Source organism: Mesocricetus auratus, unplaced genomic scaffold (assembly GCF_017639785.1).
Source record: "Mesocricetus auratus isolate SY011 unplaced genomic scaffold, BCM_Maur_2.0 Super-Scaffold_100015, whole genome shotgun sequence".
In the NCBI taxonomy this organism is placed as follows: Eukaryota; Metazoa; Chordata; class Mammalia; order Rodentia; family Cricetidae; genus Mesocricetus; species Mesocricetus auratus.
Window position 1 is genome coordinate 43150603 of NW_024429198.1, and position 24530 is coordinate 43175132.

At 47.1% G+C, this 24530-nt stretch overlaps 1 protein-coding gene across 8 annotated transcripts in view; it reads right to left on the bottom strand.

Moving 5' to 3' along the window:
- Tmem241 (transmembrane protein 241) overlaps positions 1 to 24530 on the bottom strand; it is a 193313-nt gene that overhangs the window by 47832 nt on the left and 120951 nt on the right. The window lies entirely within an intron of this gene.

Genomic DNA, 24530 nt, shown 5'->3' on the forward strand with positions numbered 1-24530 from the left:
AGGGTATCAAAGGACATTGGTGAAAGTGTAACTCCTGTGACCTCTCTGGACTGCCTCTCTGCTGTCTGGAAACACCCGGTAAGAGTAAGGACCAAGAGGACCAAGAGGGCAGGGCAGGACCCATCCGTGTGTGGTGTCCGGAATCAACTGATGATAAAGTAGAACAGCGCTCATCGGAGCAGGCGGGGAGCACTAGTCAGGGTGTGTGGACCTCTGTCTGGGATTCTGGAAATGGACTGTGGTGGTGGCTGTGCAATAGTATATGTGTACCCAGAGCAACTGCTTTGTACTAGATTCTGAATTAAGAACTCAGGGCTAGTGATGGTTCGGGGGTAAGAGTGTCCACTGCCAGGTGTGACTCTGAGCTCAGTCCCAGGAACTCATCTGGCAGGAGGAGAGAAGAAACTCCCAATAAGTTCTTCTCTAACCTCCACATGAGCTATGGCAGGCACATAGGTACAGGCTTGTGCATGTGCATGCACGCACGCTCATGCGTGCACACACACACACACACAGAGTAAATAAATAAATAAATATTAAAAACAAGTTTTAAAAGGGGCTAGAAAGCAGAGACAGATACCTACAGCTAAACACTGAACTGAACTCCTGGAACCCACTGACAGAGAGGGAGGAGTGATGAGCAAAGGGGTCAAGATCATGATGGTGAAACCCACAAAGACAGCTGACCGGATAAGGGGGAGCTCTTGAATCCCAGACTGATGGCTGAGAGGCCAGCAGGGGATTGATCCAGACTCCATGAATGTAGTGCCAGTGAGGAGGCCACAGAAATCACTGGGGCCTTGGGTAGTAGATTAGTGTTTAGCATGGTGTACGAATGAACTTTGGGAGCCCATTCCACAGGGAGGGATGCTCTCTCAGCCTGGACACATGGGGAAGGGCCTAGGTCCTGCCCTGGATGAAATGTCAGACTCTGGAGACTCCCCCAAGGAGGCCTCACCCTCCCTGGGGAATGATATGGGGACTGGGGGGTGCTGAGGGGACAGGTGGAGGGACAAGGGAGGAGGGGTGGGAGAGGGAGCTGGGATTCATGCATGTTTCTAATTTAAATAAAAACATATATTGAAGGGAAAAAAAGCAGAAACTCTATCCCAAAGTAACATATATTATTACTCACATTTTGAAGTCAAGATATTTTTAAAATATATGTTGGTTTGATCTATCACTTTTCATAATCAAATGTCCCTCAGCAGTTATTTGTTCATTAGCAGTCAAAACATTGAAATAAAATGAATAACATATACTGTAAAAAAAAAGGGGGGGGCTAGAGAGATGACTCAGTGGTTAAGAGTGCAACTACTCTTCAAAAGGAATTGGCTTCAGTTCCCAGGACTCGAACTATAAGTAGCTCATAATGTTTGTTGCCTGCAACTCCAGCTTCAGGGGATCTGATGCCCTCTTCTGGCTTCCACATGCACCTGCACACATCACATATACTCACAGAGACATTAAATACAAATTAAAACAGGGAAAATAAAGGTAATAAAAAGATCGAGATACAGCTTAGTAGTAGAATGCTTTGCCTACTGTGTACAAGGCTATGAACTCAATCTCCAGCACATCAAAACAAATAAAATATAAATGGCTGAGTTGCCAGAGAAGCTGCATGGGACAGCAATAAGTCCAGGAGCACGGGCTCCAGACAGAAAGCTGGTGCTCTGCCTTCCAGTGGAGGAGGACAGATATATCAGCAATTCAGGCGATAGTGACCACTCAGCCTCACATGGGTTAGCTTAGCGGAATTTGGAATGTAGTACTTGTTTCCCAGTGTGGAAAATTCCTTTACACTGTGTGAATATATGTCACTGTGATTGGTTTAATAAAGAAGCTGACTGGCCAAGAGCTGACAGGATAAAGTTAGGGGAAAAGTCAAACAGGATGCTGGGAAGAAGAAGGGCGGAGTCTGGAATGGCCAGCAGACAGAGAGCAGCAGCAGCATGGGCATGCTGTGTTGAGAAAAGGTTCCAAGCCACATGGCAAAGCATAGACAAGAAATATGGGTTAATTTAAAATATAAGAGTTAGCTAGCAATAAGCCTGAACTACTGGCCAAGCATTTGTAATTAATGTTAAGTCTCCATGGATGTTATTTGAGAACTGGCAACTGTCAGGTGGGAAAGAATGTCTGCCAACAGCCCGGCTAGAACAAACTGCTAAGTCAACTCCAACATTAGCACAGCCTCTTTCACCTCTTGGATGTTGTCTGGTGGCTGATGGAATGACACAGACCACTTGCAAATCCACTACTCTTTCCTCGCAGGACTGGCCGCCAAAGACAGAGGCTGGCTAGGTGCGTATCGTGGTGAGCAAGTGTGCTTAGTGTGTGTGATGCCCTTACTCCCAGTTCTGCATAGGTACACACACACAAAACACACACACAACACACACACACATACACACGCACGTGCGCAGACACACACACACACACACACACACACACACACACACACACACACACACACCCGCCCTGTCCATACTTTGCTCTGAGAAGTGAAGCTCAGCGGCAGACCTGCCCTGATCCTCTTACCTTTCCCCCTCCCTAGGTACTGCCAGTCAGAACGCTACAATCCAAACCACCTAAGATTTAGTTGTTTGAACTAAAAGCCATCTTATTTCCCATGAGGCTCTGAGGCAGCTTACCTTGGCCAGGCCCAGTCACAGGCCTACCATCTGCTGAGGGCTGGCTAGGCTAGTTTAGCCTTGGCTCCTCCCCACCCCCCATCCTCCGCCCAATGCAGGCATCAGGTGCCAAGACTTGAGAGACCGAGCTCAATGCCTGATACTAAAGCAGCCAGAGCTGGAAGCCAGTGCACATGGGGCACCTGGGGAGGCAGACAGCTATGCACGCTAAGCTAGCCTGACAGAATTCCCACTGGAATGTCTCCGGTAGCATGATCAAGACAAAGACTCAGAGAAATCTCTCGAGAGCTTGTTCAAAAAGAGAATCCAAAGGCCAAGTCAACAAGAGCACATGGAATTATACAAAGCTACTTAGGCTCTAGATTTGACAAGGGCAGTACTACTTTCATTCCAGTTATTAGCCAGATTAACTGATGAGGCTAGTCCACCCAGAAAGTAAGGCACTTGGCAAAGGCATGGAAATACTAGATCCGCCTTTCCAGGTGACTTCCTCCTCTCTGACCCAGACCCTTGAACAGAATGAAAAACCTCACATTCCTGACGCCTAAACCATCTGGTTACCTGGCCAAGCATGGAAGACTTCACTGCACTCCATGAGGACAGCCTGGAAGGAGCCATCTCCGAGACACAGCAACCTAGAGACACATATCCAGTGAGGTTCTCAAGACCCCAAGGAGGCAAACTATGAGAGACAGAGCCTCAGAAACTAATACGAACGTAAGAGTCAAGAACCAGTCTTAGGAAAAAGCAGACTTGGAGCTTCTTACAAGGATGGGGGTAAAACCCTAACATCGCTTTCCTGGATGTCTAAAATGCCTTCAGCGCCAGACATCATGTTTTATGTGATGAAAACAGCCATGGGTATTATAGCCTCCATTCCCATCTCTAAAGAAATTAATGTCAGGTGTGGTGGCGCACGTCTTTAATCCCAGTCTTCGGGAGGCAGAGGCAAGCAGATCTCTGTGAGTTTGAGGCCAGCCTGGTCTACAGAGTGAGTTCCAGGACAGCCTCCAAAACAATACAGAGAAACCCTGTCTTAGAAAACCAAAAAAGAAATTAATACTTGGAGAGCCCAAGCCCCTGGAGCTAGCAAAGGCAGGTCAAAGTTGTCCCTGTCAAAACAACTGCGTACCTTCTGTGTGCAGACAAGATAAAAATGACCTAGGCCTCAGATTTCTGGAACTTAGAATGCGGGGCAAGGGAAGACAAACAGAGCAGTCTCTTCTATCCCTGTGTAACAACAGGAGGGACGCTTGTCCGTGTCTCCACAGTGCATACCTTCTCACTACACCTGCTGACTGCTTTGGAGTGCGTCTCAGGTTTGTTACAGACGCTAGGAACAACAGTGGCTTGAATGAGGGACTTTGCTATTTTTCTCTCATAGGAAAGGCTAGATGGTACTTCCTCTCTGGCAAGGGGATTTGTGGTCTTCACAGACAGACTCCTTCCGGCTTCCGTTCCAGACTCAGCTGGGTCAGGTGCCATGCTGCTAGGTGAGATCCAGGCCAGCACCAGCAGAACAGATGGCTCTCCCAGACTTGAGGAACACTCGTGAAAGACCAGGTCCTGAGATGGTGATACTATCCACAAAAGGGACAGGGGCTTTAGCAGCTGATTGGAGGCGATGGGTTACAAGGGTTGTACCTTGCAAGGACATCTTGTCCCCCAGTGCTTTCCACTCTGTTTCCCACCTCTGCCATACATTCCAGCCCCTACCATAGTCTACCTCACCTAAGATCCAGCACAATGGATCCAGCCAACCCGACCCCAACTCTCTGAAACCACTAGTCAAAACAAATGCTTCCTCTCTCACAGTGTTGTGTCACCATGACAAAGAAACTGGCTCACATGCAGACCCTCTGTCTACTGGGTCTGTTCCTGCCTCCAGGGTGGAGTTCCTAACCTAGCTTTCCCAAAAGCTTTCATCAAGGTGATGGCCAGGGACCTGGAGATCAGCGGCTCTCAGAGGAAGACTGCATTCTGTCTCCCGAATGCCTCCTCTTCTTCCAAGCGCATACAACTCTCCTGTGTGGATACTGACTCCAAGGTTGTGTCTGCACTGCCCAAGAAGCAAGTGTCCACCCTACAGTACATACTGCATAAGCAGGCAGTCCACAGGTACAATGTGGAATGGCTGGGATGTATCTTTGCTGTGGAATATTTGATTGCACTGTGAAACCTGAGATTGGGCTAATAAAATCAACTTTGGATCAGGGAACAGAGTAGTCAACAAGAGTTAGCCATAGAGAGTACAGAGGGCCAGGAAGATGGATAGAAAGATGCACAAGAAGGAGTGGGGAGGGGGGGCTGGAGAGATGGCTCGGAGGTTAAGAGCACTGGCTGCTCTTGCAGAGGTCCTGAGTTCAATTCCCAGCAACCACATGGTGGCTCACAACCATCTATAATGAGATCTGGTGCCCTCTTCTGGCGTGCAGGAATACATGCGGGCAAAAGGCTGTATACATAATAAATAAATGAATCTTAAAAAAAAAAAAGAGTGGGGAGGGATTTGGAGTTTCACAGTCTTTTTGGTTTGGAAACAGCTGGAGAGACACTCTTTTGCTGCGTCTCCAGTCAAAACGGAAGGCCAACTGATTGCTTCTTGGCCTCTCTGCCAGGCTTCCTTGGGAGAGCAGGTTAGCTAGCCCTGATAGAAGACATACATCTATGACAACAACAACAACAACAAACCCCTGTAGCAATGTGTGTCTGATAAATGAGAGGCCTAGGCTCAAATTCCCTCAAAAAGTGAGTGATGCTTCCGCAAAAGCCAGCTGCTAGCTCCCACTTAGAGCCTTTTAATGACCCAAGTGCCCTCACTTAGCTTCTGCCCTACAGATCAACCAGGTGAATAAAAGGAGCCTGGATTAAGTCTCTGAACCTCGAAGAGCTTCTCCAGCTCTCCCTGACACCGAGTTCCCAGTGTGACGACAAATGGGCTGGCATGCCTAGCCCTTCGCCAACCCTTCACAGAGAGCAGGAAATAAATGACTCAAAAGTTCCTTCTGGCTCAGGCAATTGTTCAAATGAGCTCTGCCCACAGCTGCCAAGGAAGGGGGAGGGATGTCCTTCAGGCCTGCCCTGGCTATGGGGAGGGGTGTCCTTCAGGCCTGCCCTGGCTATGGGGAGGGGTGTCCTTCAGGCCTGCCCTGGCTATGGGGAGGGGTGTCCTTCAGGCCTGCCCTGGCTATGGGGAGGGGTGTCCTTCAGGCCTACCCTGGCTGAGCGCAGAGTGAACAGTGGAAGAGGCTTGCCAGTCTGTTTTATCCAGGGCAGTCCACTGCTGGAAGACTGACAAAAGGAAGAAGGAAGCCAACTTCCTGCAAGAGTACTGAGCCCTCCTGGCTCACTGGGGATTAGGGATGTCTGCCCTCTCTAAAATGTCTCCACAAGGGCTTGGCCCTCCCCATGGTGTGCTGCCCAGTTCAGAGGCCTGCAGACGCCCCACAGGCTGCTGGAGTCAAGGGTCAGCAACTTGCTGCCCTGGCTTGTAAAAACTGCAGCAGTACAGGGGCACAGAAACATCCTGGAGTATGAGAGTACCCAGGACTGTCTGCTTTCATGTGTGACTCTGGAATCCTGGCCTAGTAGTGGCTATCCTTGTGCAGATTCCCTGTCCAGGCTGGGGTGTGAAGTCTCATCAGTGTTGGGAAAAGCAGACACATACACCTTTACCCTGGAGTCTGACAGACAGACAGACAGAAAGACAGAAAGACAGACAGACAGACAGACAGACAGACACACACACACACACACACACACACAGAGAGAGAGAGAGAGAGAGAGAGAGAGAGAGTCATTTCCCCATCCCTATACTCAGATCACAGCAGCCAGTCCATCCACCCTCCAGCCCTATTCCCAAGCTCAACTTCCTGGTGTGGCCTCCTCTCACGGGGTGACAGAATAACATGGGAATTGAGAGATGGGGGCTGTGTAGCCAAGGCCCATCTCCAAGTCCTAACACCTATTCTAGCAAGATGGGAGCTCGGGGAACTTACCTCCTCTGTGTCTGTGTCCCCCGAAAAATGAGTCAAAGGACCATTCCCCCATCAGAGGCCCCTTGGGAAGAGCAGGCGAGATGCTGTATGGTGAGCTGTAATGAGGGCTGGCTATCTGGGAGGGAGGGATGTCACTGGGTCTGGATTTCCTCAGCCACCTGTCCATTGTGACCCATGGCGTTCATTTCCAGTCTGTTCCTCTCTCCTCCCAAACACAAGATGGAGCCTGAGCCTCCTGAGGCCAACCAAGGGTCTGCACCTGGTCCACTTGCCCACTCCTTATGATCGGCCAGCGGGGGAGGAGATGGCAATTCCACCTGGAAGCCTCATTAGCCTCATCCTGTCTCCCAAAGCTGCCCTGTCTTCACAGCCCATGGAGGCGCTACAGAGATTCAGACCATTCTCTGTGTGTAACTACTCCTCCTTCAGAACCTCCACAGAGCCATTGTTTCCTTCAGAGTCTTAACACAGCTGTTTTGAAACTAAATTCTTCTCCACTGAGCTCAGGCACTAGAAAGTAAACCTGGTGGGGGAGGAGAGTGGGGAGGGTCCTGAAGCAGAGCCTGACATTCAGCATCCTGTGACTGAAAGAGCCAAGGATATGTTTTGACTCACAGATAGGACTGCAGCTCCTGCCACAAGGGGCTCTAGGCCAGTCTGCTCTAGTTTAGCACTGGCCCCAAGAATCAACCAGAATCAGGAAAATACAACACACCCACCTGGAAGTTTACTGATGGGGGAGTCCTGAAGGCCAACTGGGAAGGGGCAGTAGTGAGGGACCAGCAGAGCTTACTTTAGAAGGAGGTTCCAGCTTCAGGCCCTGAGCAGCATCAGGAGGTTTGAGCTTCAGGCCCAGAGCAGCATCAAGGGAGTCACAATCCTCAGGCCCAGGAGCAAGGAGTGACGGCCTGGTGAGATGACAGCAGCAGTAGCTTCCAGAAACTATCCCAAGAAGCGCCTCTGGGGAAGAGCACCTGAGTCCCAGCCAGCATCCACTGCTATTTCTCCGTTGGAGATAACCCCCCTACTACATTGACCACTGGGCCCTCAGCCCCACCTACACCTCCAATGGGAGGGAGCGTCCACCAGAGCTGTAGCCCCACCTGCACCTCAAGGAGCGACCACCTGAGCGTTGGGCCCTCTTCCACCAGGAGGAGCGTTCACTGGAGGCTCTGCTCTGCTTGTGCCTGAAGGAGCAGTCAATGGAGCCACAGCCCCCAACTACACCAATTGGAGAAAGAGAGAATCCCTGAAGCACAAGCTCCACCTATACCAATTAGAGGAAGCTGGGAAAATCCCACACTAGAGAATTAACAGAACAACTGAAAGCACTAGAACAAAAAGAAGCAAACTCACCCAGAAGGAGCAGACGGCAAGAAATAGTCAAATTGAGGACTGAAATCAATAAAGTAGAAACAAAACAATGCAAAGAATCAATGAGACAAAGAGTTGGTCATTTGATAAATTCAACAAAATAGGCAAACCCTTATCCAAACTAACCAAAAGGCAGAGAGAGAATATCCAAATTAACAAAATCAGAAACAAAAGGGGGACATAACAACAGACACTGAGGAAATCCAGAGAATCATCAGGTCATACTTCAAAAAACTGTACTCTACAAAATTGGAAAACTTCAAGGAGATGGACAATTTTCTAGATAAGTACCACATACCAAAATTAAATCAAGAACAGATAAACAACTTAAATATACCTATTACCCCTAAGAAAATAGAAGCATTCATCAAAAGTCTCCAACCAAAATAAAGCCCAGGCCCAGATGGATTTAGTGCAGAATTCTACCACATGTTCAAAGAAGATATAATACCAATACTCCTCAAATTATTCCACACAACAGAAAGAGAAGGAACATTGCCAAACTCTTTTTATGAGGCTACAGTTAGATTGATACTCAAACCACACAAAGACACAACTAAAAAAGAGAATTACAGACCAATTTCCCTCATGAACATAGGTGCAAAAATACCCAATAAAATACTGGCAAACAGACTTTAAGAATACATCAGAAAAATCACCCACCATGACCAAGTAGGATTCATCCCAGAGATGCAGGGATGGTTCAACTTACAATAATTCATCAATGTAATCTACCATATAAACAAACTGAAAGAAAAACACATAATTATTAGATGCTGGAAAAGCCTTCAACAAAATGCAACACCCCTTCATGATAAAGGTCCTGGAGAGAATAGAGATACAAGGAACATACCTAAACATAATAAAGACAATATATAGCAAACCAACAGCTAACATCAAACTAAATGGAGAGAAATTCAAAGTAATTCCATTGAAATCAGGAACAAGACAAGGCTGCCCACTTTCTCCATATCCATTCAACATAGTACTTGAAATTCTAGATACAGCAATAAGACAGCAAAATGAGATCAAGAGGATACAAATTGGAAAAGAAGAAGTCAAACTATCACTATTTGCTAATGATTGATCATTTATATAAGTGACTTCAAAAATTCTACCAGAGAACTCCTACAACTGATAAACACCTTCAGTAATGTAGCAGAATACAAGATTAACTAAAAAAAGTCAGTAGCCCTCCTATATACAGATGATAAACAGACTGAGAAAGAAATCAGAGAAACATCACCCTTTGCAAAGGCCACAAATAACATAAAATATCTTGGGGTAACTCTAACAAAACAAGTGAAAGACCTGTAGGACAAGAACTTCAAGTCTTTAAAGAAAGAAATTAAAGAAGATATCAGAAAATTAAAAGATCTCCCATGTTCTTGGATAGGTAGCATCAACAGAGTAAAAATGGCAATCCTACCAAAAATGTCTATAGATACAATGCAATCACCACCACCAAAATCCCAGAACAATTTTTCACAGACCTTGAAAGAACAATACTCAACTTCATATGGGAAAACAAAACGCCCAGAATAGCCAAAACAATCCTATACAATAGAGGACCATCTGGGGTCATCCCAATCCCTGACTTCAAGCTTTACTCTAGAGCAATAGTAACAGGCATTGGCATAAAAACAGACAAGTGGACCAATGGAATCGAATTGAAGACCCCAATATCAACCCACACACCTATGAACATCTAATTTTTGAGAAAAAAGCTAAAAATGGAAAAAAGAAAATATATTCAACAAATGATGCTGGTATAACTGGATATCAACATATAGAAGACTGCAAATAGATCCATACATATCACCATGCACAAAACTCAAGTCCAAATGGACCAAAGACCTCAATATAAATCCAACCACATTGAACATCATAGAAGAGAAAATGGGAAATACATTTGAATGCATAGGTACTGGAGACTACGTGCTAAATAAAACATCAATAGCACAGATACTGAGAACAACAATTAATAAATGGGACCTCCTGAAATGGAGAAGTTTCTGTAAAGCAAAGAACACGGTCAACAAGACAAAACAACTCCCTATAGAATGGGAAAAGGTCTTCACCAACCCCACATCTGACAGAGGGTTGATCTCCAAAATACAGAGAACTCAAGGAACAAGACATCAAACTACCAAGCCATCCAATTAAATAATGGGGTATAGACCTAAACAGAGAATTCTCAACAGAGGAATCTCGAATGGGGGAAAGACAGTTAAGGGAATGCTCAGCATCCTTAGTCATCAGGGAAATGCAAATCAAAACAACTCTTACACTCATCAGAATGGTTAAGATCAAAACCACCAATGACAGCTCATGCTGGAGAGGATGTGGAGAAAGGGGAACACTCCTCCATTGATGTTGGAAGTGAAAACTTGTACAGCCACTGTGGAAATCAGTATGGTAATTTCCCAGAAAATGAGGAATCAACCTACCTCAAGACCCTGCAATACTACTGTTGGGCATATACCCAAAGGAGGCACATTCACACCAGAAGGACATTTGCTCAGCTATGTTCATAACAACATTATTTGTAATAGCAAGATCTTGGAAGCAACCTAGATGTCCCTTGACTGAAGAATGGATAAAGAAAATGTGGTATATTTACACCATGGAGTACTACTCAGCAGTAAGAAACAATGACATCCTAAAATACACAGGCAAATGGACTGAACTAGAAAAAAACATTGAGTAAGGTAACCCAAAACCAGAAAGACAAACATAGTATGTACTCATTCATGAGTGGATACCAAACATAAAGCAAAAAATACTCAGCCTACAAACTACAACCCCAGAGAAGCTAGAACACTCTTCCAGAAACAGATGGAAGCAGATATAGAAATCCACAACTAATCATTGGGCCAAGCTCCTGGAATACAATCGAAGTGAGAGAGGAGCAATTAAATGAACAAAGGAGTCAAGACCATGATGGGGAAACCCACAGAATCAGCTGACCTGAGCTGGTGAGAAATCACTGACTCTGGTCTGACAAATGGGGAACCTGCATAAGATGGAACTAGACTCCTTAATATAGGTGACAATGGTGTGACTGAGACAATATATGAGGACACTGGCAGTCCAAGATCTAACTCTAATGTACAAACTGACTTAGTGGAGTCCATTCTATATGGAGAGATACTTTGCCCAGCCTAGACACAAGGGTGTGGGGGTGGGGAGGTGTCTTGGTCCTGCCTCAATGAGATGATGGGACAGACTTAGTAGACTTCCTATGGGAGGCCTTACCCTTTCCGAGTTGCAGATGTGAGGCAGGAAGGAAGAAGTGGGGTGAGCAGGAGGAGAGGAGGCGAGGAGGGAGGGGGAGCTGGGATTGGAATGTAAAAAATAAATTAAAAAAGCAAAAGAGGGGGGCTCTTTACGAATTCATGGAGAGCCTTACACAGCCACAAAGCATGTGAGGTAGTGATGTACAGCTGTAGGGCCCCCTGGGCTGACGGAGTACTTGCCTGAACACTGATAAGCACACGCTCGGCTGTAAGATGCCGAGGCTAGCTAGTTATTTGCCTGACTGCCGGCCAATGCATCTTGCCAGGGGACAGGTCAGCATAATGCCTGAATGCTACCATCACCACCTTCTGCTTATTATAAAAAGGTGAGGGGTAAAAGGAGATAGTAGGTGGGCAGGGGTGAGGTCATCGAGTTCTCGCAACTGCTTCTTGCTGACCTGGGGTGTCTTGGGAGACCTGAGAAAGCTGGAGCACTGGCCACGTCCTGGGGCAGCCGGTTGTCCCACTGCCATCCAGATTATCTTAGACCTGGCAAGATGCTGCTGGAGGTGAATCCATCAGCTCCCTGGAACTTACAAGAGTTATAGTGGTAGAACTCTGCCAGGTTAATGGCTTATGAGGGTTTTGTCCATGTCAAGACTATGAATTTCTGGAGTCTTAATATAGCAGTGGCACAATTAGAGAGAGAAATCTGGAACATGTTTCATTCTTCAAACGTCCCAAATCACTTTCTCCTATCACCAAATAAGCTTTTTGATCTTTGCGTAAGTGAACCTTACAGCACCTGTTCCTTCCCGATTGCCATGACATCGCCTTGATGCTCAGCAGAAGCTGACTGCTGAGGGCAGCCAGTAAAGAATTGTGTTGAAATTTGTTTCGAGTCTCCTTTTTGAGTCTCGGAGTGTGGATGTCTCTGGGGTAGTTTGCTCATTCATTTGTTTTTTGTTTTACCATCCAGGCATGTTTGGTAGTTTTTGTGCCTCCGGCTCTGTGGCTCGTGGCTGGCAGTCCTGTAACAACAGCTAACTGGTATGATAGAAGGTTTTAATATGTCATTGGTGATGTGTAGAGAGGAAACTGATGAAGCAGGGTGTGATTAGGAGAAACAGAAGAACGGGCAGCAGCCTAGGGGGAGGGGCCAGAAAGGAAAGCATATGGGGTTCCCAATCCGGCAGAGAACAGTTGTGGGGTGACACCTCATTCTTCTCAAACTGGAGACAAGGCATTGACCTCAGTACCCTCTGAAACTTAAGGAACAGGGTCCTGTTGGGGTTGCTGTGTATGAAGATGGATTCATTGAGGTGGAGGGGTCAAGAGTTTGAGCTGGGATAAGTGGATCCATTGAGGGAGGCCCTCAAGCTTACCGGCTGTGGGAGTTACCAGAATTACTTCGAAGGGGAAAAGGGAAGGGGGCTTGGTCTGGAGGGGAGAGCAGGACCTGATCCCCGATGTTGATTGGAAATAACAGGGATTGGTACATGGTTGAGGTAGAGAGTGGTCAGTAAAGTTTCCTAGGAGAGAACAGAGTGATAGAGTAAGGGGTGAGTAGGTGGTCAGGGAAAGGTGAGGGTTCAGGTGAGAGACCGGGGTTAGAACCAGCCACCCATACATGAGTTCAATGGGTGAGATGGAGAGGCATCCTTTGGGGAGAGCCCTATGCCTGGAAAGAGCCAGAGGCAAGAGCTTTACCCAGTCAGGGTGAAGTTCCTGTGACAACAAGAATGTTTCTCAAGGATTGGTTAGCTCACTCTATCTTCCCTGAGGGGGGTGGTGTGGAATGTGGAGATGCCAAGGGATGTTGAGAGCTTTTGATAGGGTATGAGAAATCTGAGAGGTGAATTCAAGACTGTTGTCTGACTGAAGCAAAGCTGGAATTCTAAATCGGGGGATAATCTCCCGGAGACAGAGGTCAGAGACTGTCTGAGCCCTCTTGTTAGAGGCAGGAAATGATTCTCTCCAGGCCGAGAACATATCCACTAGGACCAGGAGTTACTTAACTCATCGGACTGTGGGCTTGTGGGTAAAGTCAAGCTGCCAGTCAGTCCCTGGGAGGGAGCCCCTGGCCTTGTGGGTAGGAAAAGGGGGGCTATGATACCTGGAATTAGGGTCTGACAAGTTTTACAAGAGGCCGTAATAGTTGTTAAGAAATCCAGTCTTCAGGAGTGGGCTGGAGGTGAGCCTTGACAAAAAGAGACACAGCCTGACTGAAAGAGCTGGTGTAGAAAGTACAGAATTTGCTGAGGTGATTGTGGGGATGTGTAGTGTAGGATTCCTTGCTGTGGGTGAGTCTGGGTCTCAGAGGGCTGCAGTTACAGCTTGTCATCTTGGTTGTTTCCCCTAGAGACAATGGAGCTGTCAGTCTGGTGAGACCGGCAGTGAATAATCCCCATAGCTTTGGGGACATGAGAGACTTTTTGCATGGCCATAATTTGGCCCGAGTTAGTTATGGATCCTCCTTTTGTTGTAAGTAGCCCGAGCTCTTTTCAGAGAGCAGCATAGGACAGGAGGATGTGAAAGGCATATTTGGAGTCTGTGTAAACATTTAGGGGTTGTTCTTGTGCCAACTGGAAGGCACGGGTGAGAGCTATTAATTCAGCCTGCTGGTTAGTAGTGAGGGCAGGAGTCCCTATGCTTCAGCCACCCCAGTACCTGACACTGTGCCATAGCCTGCTCTACAGGTCCCTCACGAAAAAAAGGAGCTGCCATCTGTGTACCAGGTATAGGTGGCCTGAGGCAATTGCCCTCCTGTGTGTGTGAAGGGTGGAGCAGTAGCTCCTCCAGGGTTTCGATGCAAGAACGAGATGGGGCCGAGGAAGAAGATTTGAGATACTGAGGGGTGGACAAGATTGGAATGTAAGTGTGGCACCTTCTACTACTGCCACCTGGAGAGAGAGAGCCCAGGAAGGAGGTAGAGTTTCTAAGACTCTATACATTAAGAGGTGGGACAGGTTGTAGGAGATGATAGTGGTGGGTGGCTGTTCTTTCCTAGGGAACTTTACTGACCACTCCCTACCTTAACCATGTACCAAAGGTTTGTTTTTGATTCACGAATAAGGAGCTCAGCAGCTGCTGAAGCACGTACGCAGGGTGCCCTTACCCGAGTGGTAAGGTCTAGCTTTTTTGGACAGGTGTTGACAGGTATGCTACGGGTGCAAAGGAAGGTCCCAGCTGGTGGCCCAGGACCCCAAGGGCACAGACATCTTTGTTCTGCTACATAGAGGGTTAGGCCTGGGAAATGAAGAGTTGGAGCCTGGGAGAGCCTGCTGGAGCTTCTGAAAGGACTGAGTAACAGGATTGAGGAGAGGTTCATGTGAGGGTCCAAAGGCTGCCTCATGTAAGGGGCAAGCCAGGAGAGAGTAAGAGGGGATCCAGGAGCATAAGAAGCCAGCTATTTCTAGGAGCAATACAATTTCCTCTTTAGTAGAGGGAACTGTGAGAGACTGGACTAGGTGTTTTCTGCCTAAAGTAATGGCTTTGTGAGTTGGGGTAGAATGGTTAGTCCCAAATAGGTGACTTGAGGAGTAGACAGTTGGACCTTGGAAGGTAGACTCTACGGCCCATGCTGGACAAGAAATTTAGGAGAGCAGAGGTGTCAGTTTGGCTAACTTCTTCTTTTTTTTTTTTTTTTTTTTTGGTTTTACGAGACAGGGTTTCTCTGTATTGTTTTGGAGGCTATTGGTCCAGCCCGGCCTTGAACTCACAGAGATCTGCCTGTCTCTGCCTCCCGAGTGCTGGGATTAAAGGCGGGCGCCACCACCACCCGGCTGGCTAACTTCTAAGGACAGGCTGCAAAGTAAAATATCAAATACATACTGTCTGCATTTAGATTTGGGAAGAGACAAAAAGAGTAGGTCAGAAGCTAGGGTCCAGCCAAATAGATGTGAACTGTCCCAGAATCTCTGGGGCAGGCCAGTCCAGGTGAGCTGTGTGGAGAGGTGAGTGTCAGAGTCAGTCCAGGTGTAAGCAGAGATATTTTGAGACTGAGGGCTGAGAGGGATAGAGAAAAAACTCATCCTTGAGATCCATCCTTGAGAAATGAGAGGTCCCTGAGGGGGTGGTGGAGAGAAGGCTGTAGGGATCAGGCACCAGGTGACAGAGAAAGACTATTGCAGAATTAATGAGCAGGAGGTCTTGAACTAGGCAATCGGTCTGTTAGGTTTCTTAACTGAAGTATAGGGGTGTTGACGGGAGAGGATGTAGAACAAGGTAGTTTTTCTCTTAGGAGGTCGGAGATGTTAGGTTTAAGTCCCCTAAGGCCCTAGAGTGGGAGTGAATACTGGGCTTGCATAATGTACCAGGTAGGGTCCTATAATTTAACAACAATGGGGGAATGGTGTCTAGCAACAGAGGGGTTTGGGGTGGCCCAGACTTGGGGTCCACCTGAGAGGCTGGCAGAGGGAATGACATATTGGAACCAGTAGGGTGGGTGGCTAGGAGGAGGAGAGGGGCTGGTGAATCTGGGGCCAGGTGAATGGGGGGGAGCAAAAGAAATAGAAGCTCCCACATTGGCTAAAAGATCCCTTCCCAGTACGGGCACAGGTAGAACAACCAAAAGTGAGAGAGAGGAACACCCCTGAAAATGCAATTGAGTGGTGACATCTGATAAGGTCCCGACAATAGGGAGATAAGTAGAGGCAGGTCCCCAAAATTCCCTCAGGACTGAGTATGTGGCACACGTATCCAAGAGGAAGGAGATAGATCGCCCTGAAACTGTGATGTGTACTTGGGGCTCCCTGCCAGAGATGACAGTGGTGGGGTCAAGAGAGGCCTAGAGTCATCCATGGCCAGACCTAGAAAGTCCACGGGAGGGTGGTCTGTGTCTGATGTCTCCATGCCACGAGGTGCAAGGGAGCAATCACTGATCAGTATCCCTCCTGACACTTTGGATGTGGCCCATGGGGATTAGAGCAAGCCGGGCCCAATGACCTCCCTGACCACATTTGAAGCAGGGACGTGGTGATCCTTGAGCCCCAGGGGTTGAGGGAGTCCGAGCAGTCTCCAAGGATGGTGGGATGGCTTTGGCCAGCCTTTGGTATTTTTGTTTTATGGACTTTCTCATCTCTCCCATGGCATACCTTAGAGGCCGGCAGTAAGACTTCTGCCCAGGGGTTAGGGGCCCTCTCTCCAGATGCTTAAGCTTGGCCCTCACATTGGGGTAGCTCTGGGAAAAGAAATAGGTCATAAGGAGTTGTCTGCCCTCTGTGTTTTTGGGGTCTAGATTAGTATATTGTCAGGCATTCTAGGAACTGAGACAGATTTTCCTGTCTGTCCTAAATGAGTTCCTGAAGTTTCTCTGTTTACTGGCTTGTGGGCAACCTCACAGAGACCCAGCAGGAAGTAGATTGTAAACTGATCTCTAGGGCTCCCCCTGTGATGTTATAATCCCATGGGGGGGCAAGCCCAGGGGCCACCTCCGCCTCCACTGGGCGTGCTACATTAATTTCGTTAATCTCACCTGCATGGGCTCTGGCCTGTTCTCAAACTCGCCTGTGTTCCTCAGGGAGTAGGTTATTCACTAGGAACACACACACACACACACACACACACACACACACACACACACACACACACACACACACACACACACACACCACCACCACCACCACCACCACCACCACCACCACCACCACCACCACCACCACCATAAAAGATGAGACTATAAGATTGGGTAATATAATGGAATTCTTTTATGAAAGTGGTAGAGTTAGCGGTATAAGAACGCAGAACTTTCTACTCAGAGAGTTCTGACAGTGAGAAGGGGTCATGTACCTTAACCATTCCATCCACTCCGGCTACCTCTTGGAAAGGGGGAACCGTAGCCTCATTGCTTTGGGTAGGGCAGGGGCCCATAGCAGCTCCATAACGAATAACAGCAGGGGTGAGTAGGTGCTAGAGTCGGGTGACTGGAAGGACCCATTGCTGGGGAGGAAGAGGAGGCTGGAGGAGCTGAGGGGGAGCTGCATGCTGAGGATGAAATGGTGGGGTTCGTGAGCAGGATCTAAATCAGTTCAGACTGCACAGCTAGAAGGACAAAGATGGAGAACAGGAAGTGTGGAGAGTGTCTGGAGCTGAGACAGAAAACTGCTTGTGTGTATGGTGACTCCTCCCATCTACCCAGCCACTGGCAGTTAGGAAGGTCCGGTAAAATTTCAGGGTCTAAAGGGCTGTTAGTCAGCCTATTTGAGTTGTTATCTAAGGGGTATTTGGGCCATTTCTGAGTACAAATGTGAATGGGTTTAGAAGCCTTTAAATATGGCATTAAGAGTAGGGGTTTTAATCCTGAGTGAGGTAACCCAGACACAAAAAGACAAACATGGTATGTACTCACTTGCATATGGATTTTAGACATGGATCAGGGGAGTGTCAGCCTACAATCCCAGTGTCAGTGAGTCTGGGAAACAAGGAGGTTCCCAAGAGAGACGCATGATATCTCCGAGAAGTGGAATGAGGCAAGATCTCCTGAGCAGATTGGGAACATCGGGGAAGGGGAGAGGGAGCCAGGAAAAAGAGAGGGGGAGAAGAGGAGGGGAGAAGAAGGCATGGGGAGCAGGAAGGTTGAGTCGAGGTAAGAATAGAGGAGAGCAGGATGAGAGATACCATAATAGATGGAGTCATTATAGCTTTGAGGAGAGAGCTGACACTAGTGAGATTTCCAGAGATCTACAAGGATAACACCAACTGGCAAACTAAACAATAGTAGAGACTACATTAATAACCCCTCCTTGATGATAAAGTTGATGACTATCTTATATGCCATCCTAGAACCTTCATCCAGGGATTGATGGAAGCAGAGACAGATACCCACAGCTAAACACTGAACTGAACTCCTGGAACCTAGTGACAGAGATGGAGGAGTGATGAGCAAAGGGGTCAAGACCATGATGGTGAAACCCACAAAGACAGCTTGAATGGATAAGGGGGAGCTCTTGAATCCCAGACTGATGGCTGAGAGGCCAACAGGGGACTGATCCAGACTCCATGAATGTAGTGCCAGTGAGGAGGCCACAGAAATCACTGGAGCATTGGGTAGTAGATCAGTGTTTACCATGGTGTATGAATGATCTTTGGGAGCCCATTCCACATGGAGGGATGCTCTCTCAGCCTGGACACATGGAGAAGGGCCTAGGTCCTGCCCTGGATGAAATGACAGACTTTGGAGACCCCCCCAAGGAGGGCCTCACCCTCCCTGGGGAATGATATGGGGATTGGGTGGGGGGGGGTTGGAGGGCTGGTGGAAGGACACAGAGGAGGGGTGGGAGAGGGAGCTGGGATTGACACGTGAAACATTCATGTTTCCAATTTAAATAAAAACACATATTGAGGAAAAAAAAGAGTAGGGGTTTTAAATTTTCTAAAAGACCTCCCAGAGGTGTTGATGGGCTTATATTTTTTTGTCAGCACATTTCCCATGAGTGATTCAGAAAAATGAAAAAAAAAAGAGAGAGAGAGAGAGAGATTCATTGGCTTTTTGTCAAGCAAGGATCAAACAAAAAATGGCTCAAGCTGCCCAATGGCTCATCTGTCACAAGGACAGGTGTAGAGGGAGACTTCTTTCTGTCTAGTCTAATCCCACTGGACTGGTTTCTCTCCACCCACGGAGTTCCTTCAGCCATTTACAAGATAACCAGAGACTTAGTATATATTTATAATTGCTTGGACAATGGCTTAGGCTTTTTACTGACCAGCTCTCTCTTAAAATATTAACCCATTTCTATTAACCTGTGTATCTCCATGTGGTTGTAGCTTACTGGTGATGCCCTTACATCTTGCTTCCCTGGTGACTACACGGCATCTCCTCAGTTTGTCTTCCTTCTCCCTATGTCTTTGTTTTGATTTTCTGCCTAGCTACATTCTGCCTGTCCATTGGCAGAAACAGCTTTATTCATCAACCAGTGAGAGAAACACATAGTCACAGCATACAGAGGGACATCCTACATCATCTCCCCTTTTCTGTCTAATTTAAAAGGAAGGTTTTAAACTTTAACATTGTAAAATTATATATAAAAAACAGTTATCAAATAAGAATTGTAGTTAAAAATTTAGTTCATTTACATTTGGCAAAATTTAAAGAAAATACTCTATCATCTATCCTATGTTTGTGAGTCTAACGTTTTATATCTAATTTATTTTTTGTTATAACTAAGGGAAACTGTAACTATCTGTTTTCAGACTCCATGAAAGACCCCAGAAATTGGTTATTTTTATGTGAAGCTTTAGTCTATAAACTATGTAGGTTATTGAGAATTTCAGGTAATAGCCATCCATGCTTTGCCATACCTAGCTATGTCAGTTAGGTTCTCTAGATGCACAGAGATGTATTCAACACAGATGATTCATCTTCAAACACTTCAAAGACCTACAGAATATGGTATTTAAATATTTCAATAATTTAGAACTCTCTTTACATGAGACAAAACTGCTCCTGGCAGCTCCAAGCTGAGAGAATGTTGGGCATTCTCCATCCTGAGAGAATGTTGGGCACCAGAGACACTCCATATGGAGCTTGTTTTCTTCTTGGCAAACTGGCCTATTAGGCAAAGAACTGCCCTTGCCTTGACTGCTGACAGTAGGCATGCTGTCCAAACTGGACAAGCAGGATACAAGCAAACACAGCTGCTGAACCTTGCCAAGACAGGGTAGGACAGTCTTTTGATCTTCCTGCTTCTGAAAATGCTCTGCCATTCTAGGCCTTAGCCAGAGTTGGTTGCTACAATGTTACTGAGACTCTGGGTGACTGTCCAGGAAACCAGCTGCTTCTGTCATTTCTTGCACCTTTTGGAAGTTTCCTGTTGGCACTTCCTGCTTACTCTGGTAATACTACTTTCCTTCTCAGGTCTTTGATGGGGTTGAAGACTACAAAATCATAGTAACTCTCCTCTCATATCCTAACTAAGACATTTTAGGTACAAGACTTAGACTCTTCAGGATAGGACAGCTGTTGCAATAATCTCTATTGTTTGCCAATTACCTATAGTCTGGACATTTAGTGTGTATTTCTTGTTTGTTGTTCGTGTTGGTTGTAGTTCTAATTTTGTGTATTTTTTTTTACCTTTTTTTTCTCCTGGACAATACTTGATATTTGTTCTTATCATATATAATTTTGTATTAGGTTTCAGGAACCTCTTTTTTAGACAAAAAGAGGAATTGTTGTTGGAACTCATTGAGCCAATAGTCTTTGGGGTATCAGCCCATTAAGGCATGGTCTCAGGTGCTATGTGTGGACTGGTAAGAGGGAAAAGGAGCATGCTCATGTTCATTTTCTCTCTCCCTCTGTCTCTCTGTCTATCTGTCTCTGTCTCTCTCTCTGTCTCTGTCTCTCTCTCTCTCTCTCTCTGTGTGTGTGTGTGTGTGTGTGTGTGTGTGTGTGTGTGTGTGTGTGTGTGTGTGGTTAAAGATCAGATTGCAGCTTCCAGCACTCCTGGGCAGAGGACTACAGCGGCTCTCTACCTTATGAGTCGTTCATGAATGACTTCCTAATACATGCCTGATATGCCTTTATTTCGAGCTCTCATGGACTCTCTTACCATCTTCCTTCACATGAGTCCAAGAGACAAGAATGCATGAGGGACTAAGCCCAAGGGACGCTTAGGTCCAAGAGACAGAAATGAGACTGGAGGTGATTGTTGGCCAAAGGGGCCAGTTGTAGCCTTCAAGATGGTAGCTGGGGGTACCCCCATTTCCAAAAACACCAGAGGGGTACTGGACTACCAACGGTCACTCCCACGGGTCCAGGGAAGAGTTTATGATGACCACTGATTGTAGCTGACGTTGTTCAAAGGAGCCCAGTGGATGGATGAGTAGTTGGAAAGTGGCCTGTCGTTCAGGGTCCCCGAGCCTCAGGGTGCCTGGAGAACCTGCTGAATCTCACAGCATCAATGCTGTAGTTTAGCTGCCATGAGAACGAATCATGAAATACAACAAACCCACGCTGAAGTTTATTGATGGGGGTAAAGAGGGGTCCTTATGGCCAACAGGGAAAGTGAAGTAGTGAGGAGAGTGGGGGATGGGCAGAGCTTCCTTTAAAGGGGTCTTTGTGCATGCGTACAGAGCCTTATGCAGCCACACAGTGGGTGATGTAGTGACATACAGCCAACACACACACACACACACACACACACACACCCCTGCAGACTAAGTATCTGCCTGAATACTCACAAAAGCATGTGCAGCTCTAAGACTCCAGACTGGCTAGGTATTTGTCTGAGCACTGGCAAAATCATCTTGACAGGGGTCAGGGGATAGGCCAGCATAATGCCTGAATACTAACACAGACCTGAGCAGTTTGTGGGTTTCTCCTATGGGTATATGTCTGGCCTGGAGGTCATGGGGACAGAGACTAGTCCTGTCTGTGTGTTCAGAGCAGAGTTGGCGAGACTGGCCCTCTGGAGAGGAACAGAACTGTGGTTCTTCAAGGAACAACCTATTTACTACCCCACATCCTCTGGGCAAGGCTGGGCCCTCTGCTCATTCATAGTTGATTTTTCTTCCCTGCTTCCCCTTTTTTCTCTACTTTCTTTGTCCTTTCCTCCCCTTTCCCTGTCTCCCCCCACCTTTTGTTTTAGATTAGCCCCTGCTGTGTTCCCCAAGTGGGGCTCAACAAGTCGTCCTGCTGAGCCTTTACATAACTGGGACCATAGGCAAATACCATCAGATAGTTCCGTTTCCTATTGCTCTCTAATAGACTGTCACAAAACATTGTGGCCTAAGATCATTCTATCATACCTCACGGTTTTGTGCTCAAAATTCCCTGTCACTACTCAGCTGGGTGATCCTTCTGCCCAGGTGGCAGTGGCTGGAGACACCTGTTGGCTTTTGGCTGCTCTGCCTTGTGGGTTGGTCTGGAGCATGAAGGACAGATGGGGAGGAAGCTGGCTCAGAGGTCTAGTCACTGCCACCCAGGGTGCTGGTCTCTACAGCACGGTGGCTGGTGGCTCCTATTCCCACGGGCTTTTCCAGAAGATCAAGACAGACACTGCAAAGCTGGTTTTGACCTGGCTCTGGAAGTCATTTAACACCACTCCTATCACATCCTATTGGTCATCCCAGAACCAAGAGAAGGGACAGAAATGATGTCGGGCACTAGGAGGGGACACCCTTGGCATTAAGATACAACAGCCTCTCTGATGCTGCAATGATAAACGGCACACTTACTGAAAGTAAAAATAAATATTTATTGTAGAAATTACTCACAAGAGACCAAACAAGTAACCCAGATGAGCCGAGTAGTTTTCTGCCACTGAACTGGAAGCCGAAAGCCGGAAAAAGAGACCGAGACTTCCGTTGTTCAGTCTTTTATACCTTCCCGGTAATGCCCCTAGCCATGCCCCAAAGTGGACCTGGCTAATGACGTAATTTACCGCCTACATCCGTATACGTCTTTACGTCTGTCTGTATATGTCTTTAGTCATGCCTAAAGTGGGTGTGGTTAGCAGTGTGGTAAACCGCCCTTTTATTACCTCATCTGTATGCACCTCTAATAAGTCACATGGCTAATGGCGGCACACAGTTTCCTTCTACACCTCTCTCCAAGCTGAGCTCAGGGACAGAACCTGAAGCCAGGACACTGAGTAGGGAAAGTCCAAGAGCCCTCTCACCCAGGTCTGCTTTAGCTAGAACAAGAACCAAAGGCCCATAAAACCATCCTGGGAGTCTTGCCCATTTGAACCCCATTCAGTATTTTTTGAGTACTTTGACCAAAGCAACCCAGTAGCAAAATCCCGTTCTGAGCATCAGTAGCTGTCCACCTGTGTTTCCGTCATTCCCAGCTGATCTGGACAGCACTCCCTTTTTCAGGCCTGCAGGTCTAGAAAAGAGAAAGGTATCCTCTGTTGAGACCATCTCCCAGACTCCTAAGACCACTGCTTCCCCCCCTCAGCCATTTACCATGCTGGCCCCAGACAACGAGCCCGAGAACTCAGGGAATGGAGGCATTATTGTTCGAGAAGCAATGGTGGCTTACTATCATTCCAGTCATCCTAATGCACTTCCGGCTGCTCCAGCCCCTCCAGGGGCAGGAAGCAAAAGCCGAGGAAGGAAGGTGCTCAGAAGAACTGGAAAGAAAAGGGGTGCAGGCCCAGTCTTGCCCATGGCAATGGGAGGGAACCTGGCTTTCGGGGAGTCCTCAGGACTTGGGGTGTCAAGAGTCTACTTTCCAGCACTCCTCTGCAGCAGAACTCCTCGTCCAGACTGTGAGCAGCAATGTGTCCTTGGGGCCCAGAGAGAAGAGAGGAAAGGGCCAGCTGGCTCAGAGGTCAGTCTCTCTCCTCTCTCCCTCCCTTCCCTCTGCCCGCCATGATATGAACTGCCTTTATCTTCCTGCTGCAATGGACAGACACTGAGGGCAGTGAACCTTCCTTCTTGTTAAGTGGCTATGTCAGGCATGCTGTGTCAGCAACAAGAAAGCTAACTATCACAGCAGCCGCCTGAGAAAAGTTACAGAACTCTCTTATCTTCTTGGAAGTAGAGAGCATGTCTCCAAAATACAAAACCTCTGGAGCCTGGAGACTCCAAGTGCAGCCAGTGGAATACAATAAGTGTCAACGTCTGGTCACCTTTGGCAGACCAGGTAGGATGGTCACCCCAGCAGCTACAGCCAACCACAGCTCTGAACTCAGCTGTCTAAGAGGTAAATGTACCCCATGTCTTCAAACTGAGTTTTCTAGTGGCAACATTTTAAAAGGTAAAAATATATTTATACTGAGTATGTGGTTCAGATTCACTAATTTTATATATTTGATAATTAATGATTTTAACACATATTCACTACAAAATTTTTGAGTTACCTTTTTTTCCCCCTGGACACAGGGTCTTACTGTGTAGCCCTGGTAAACATGGAGCTATGTAGACAGGCTGGCCTTGAACTCACAGAGATCTACCTGCCTCTGCTTCCTAAGTGCTTGGATTATACATGTGTACTACCATGCCCAGACCTATTTTACACTTCTATGTTAAATCTGTTTATATGAATCATTTTTAAAAAGACTAAATCAGTATGACCCCACATTTAGAGCAAATAAGAGTCTGACCAACAGTGACTGGTCTTCCATTGCTATATGTGGCCAGCAGGGATAGAACAACCCAGGTCTAGAAGGGATTGTGAGTCTCACTGGAGTTAGCCAAGGGCCCTAGAGTGGTGGAAGGGGCCTATGCCTGAGCTCAAGTCATTTGCATTCAGGAGTCTGAGACAAGAAAATAGGCTTGCCTTCGGGGCCAGCCTAGGCTACAATGGGAGACCCTGTCTA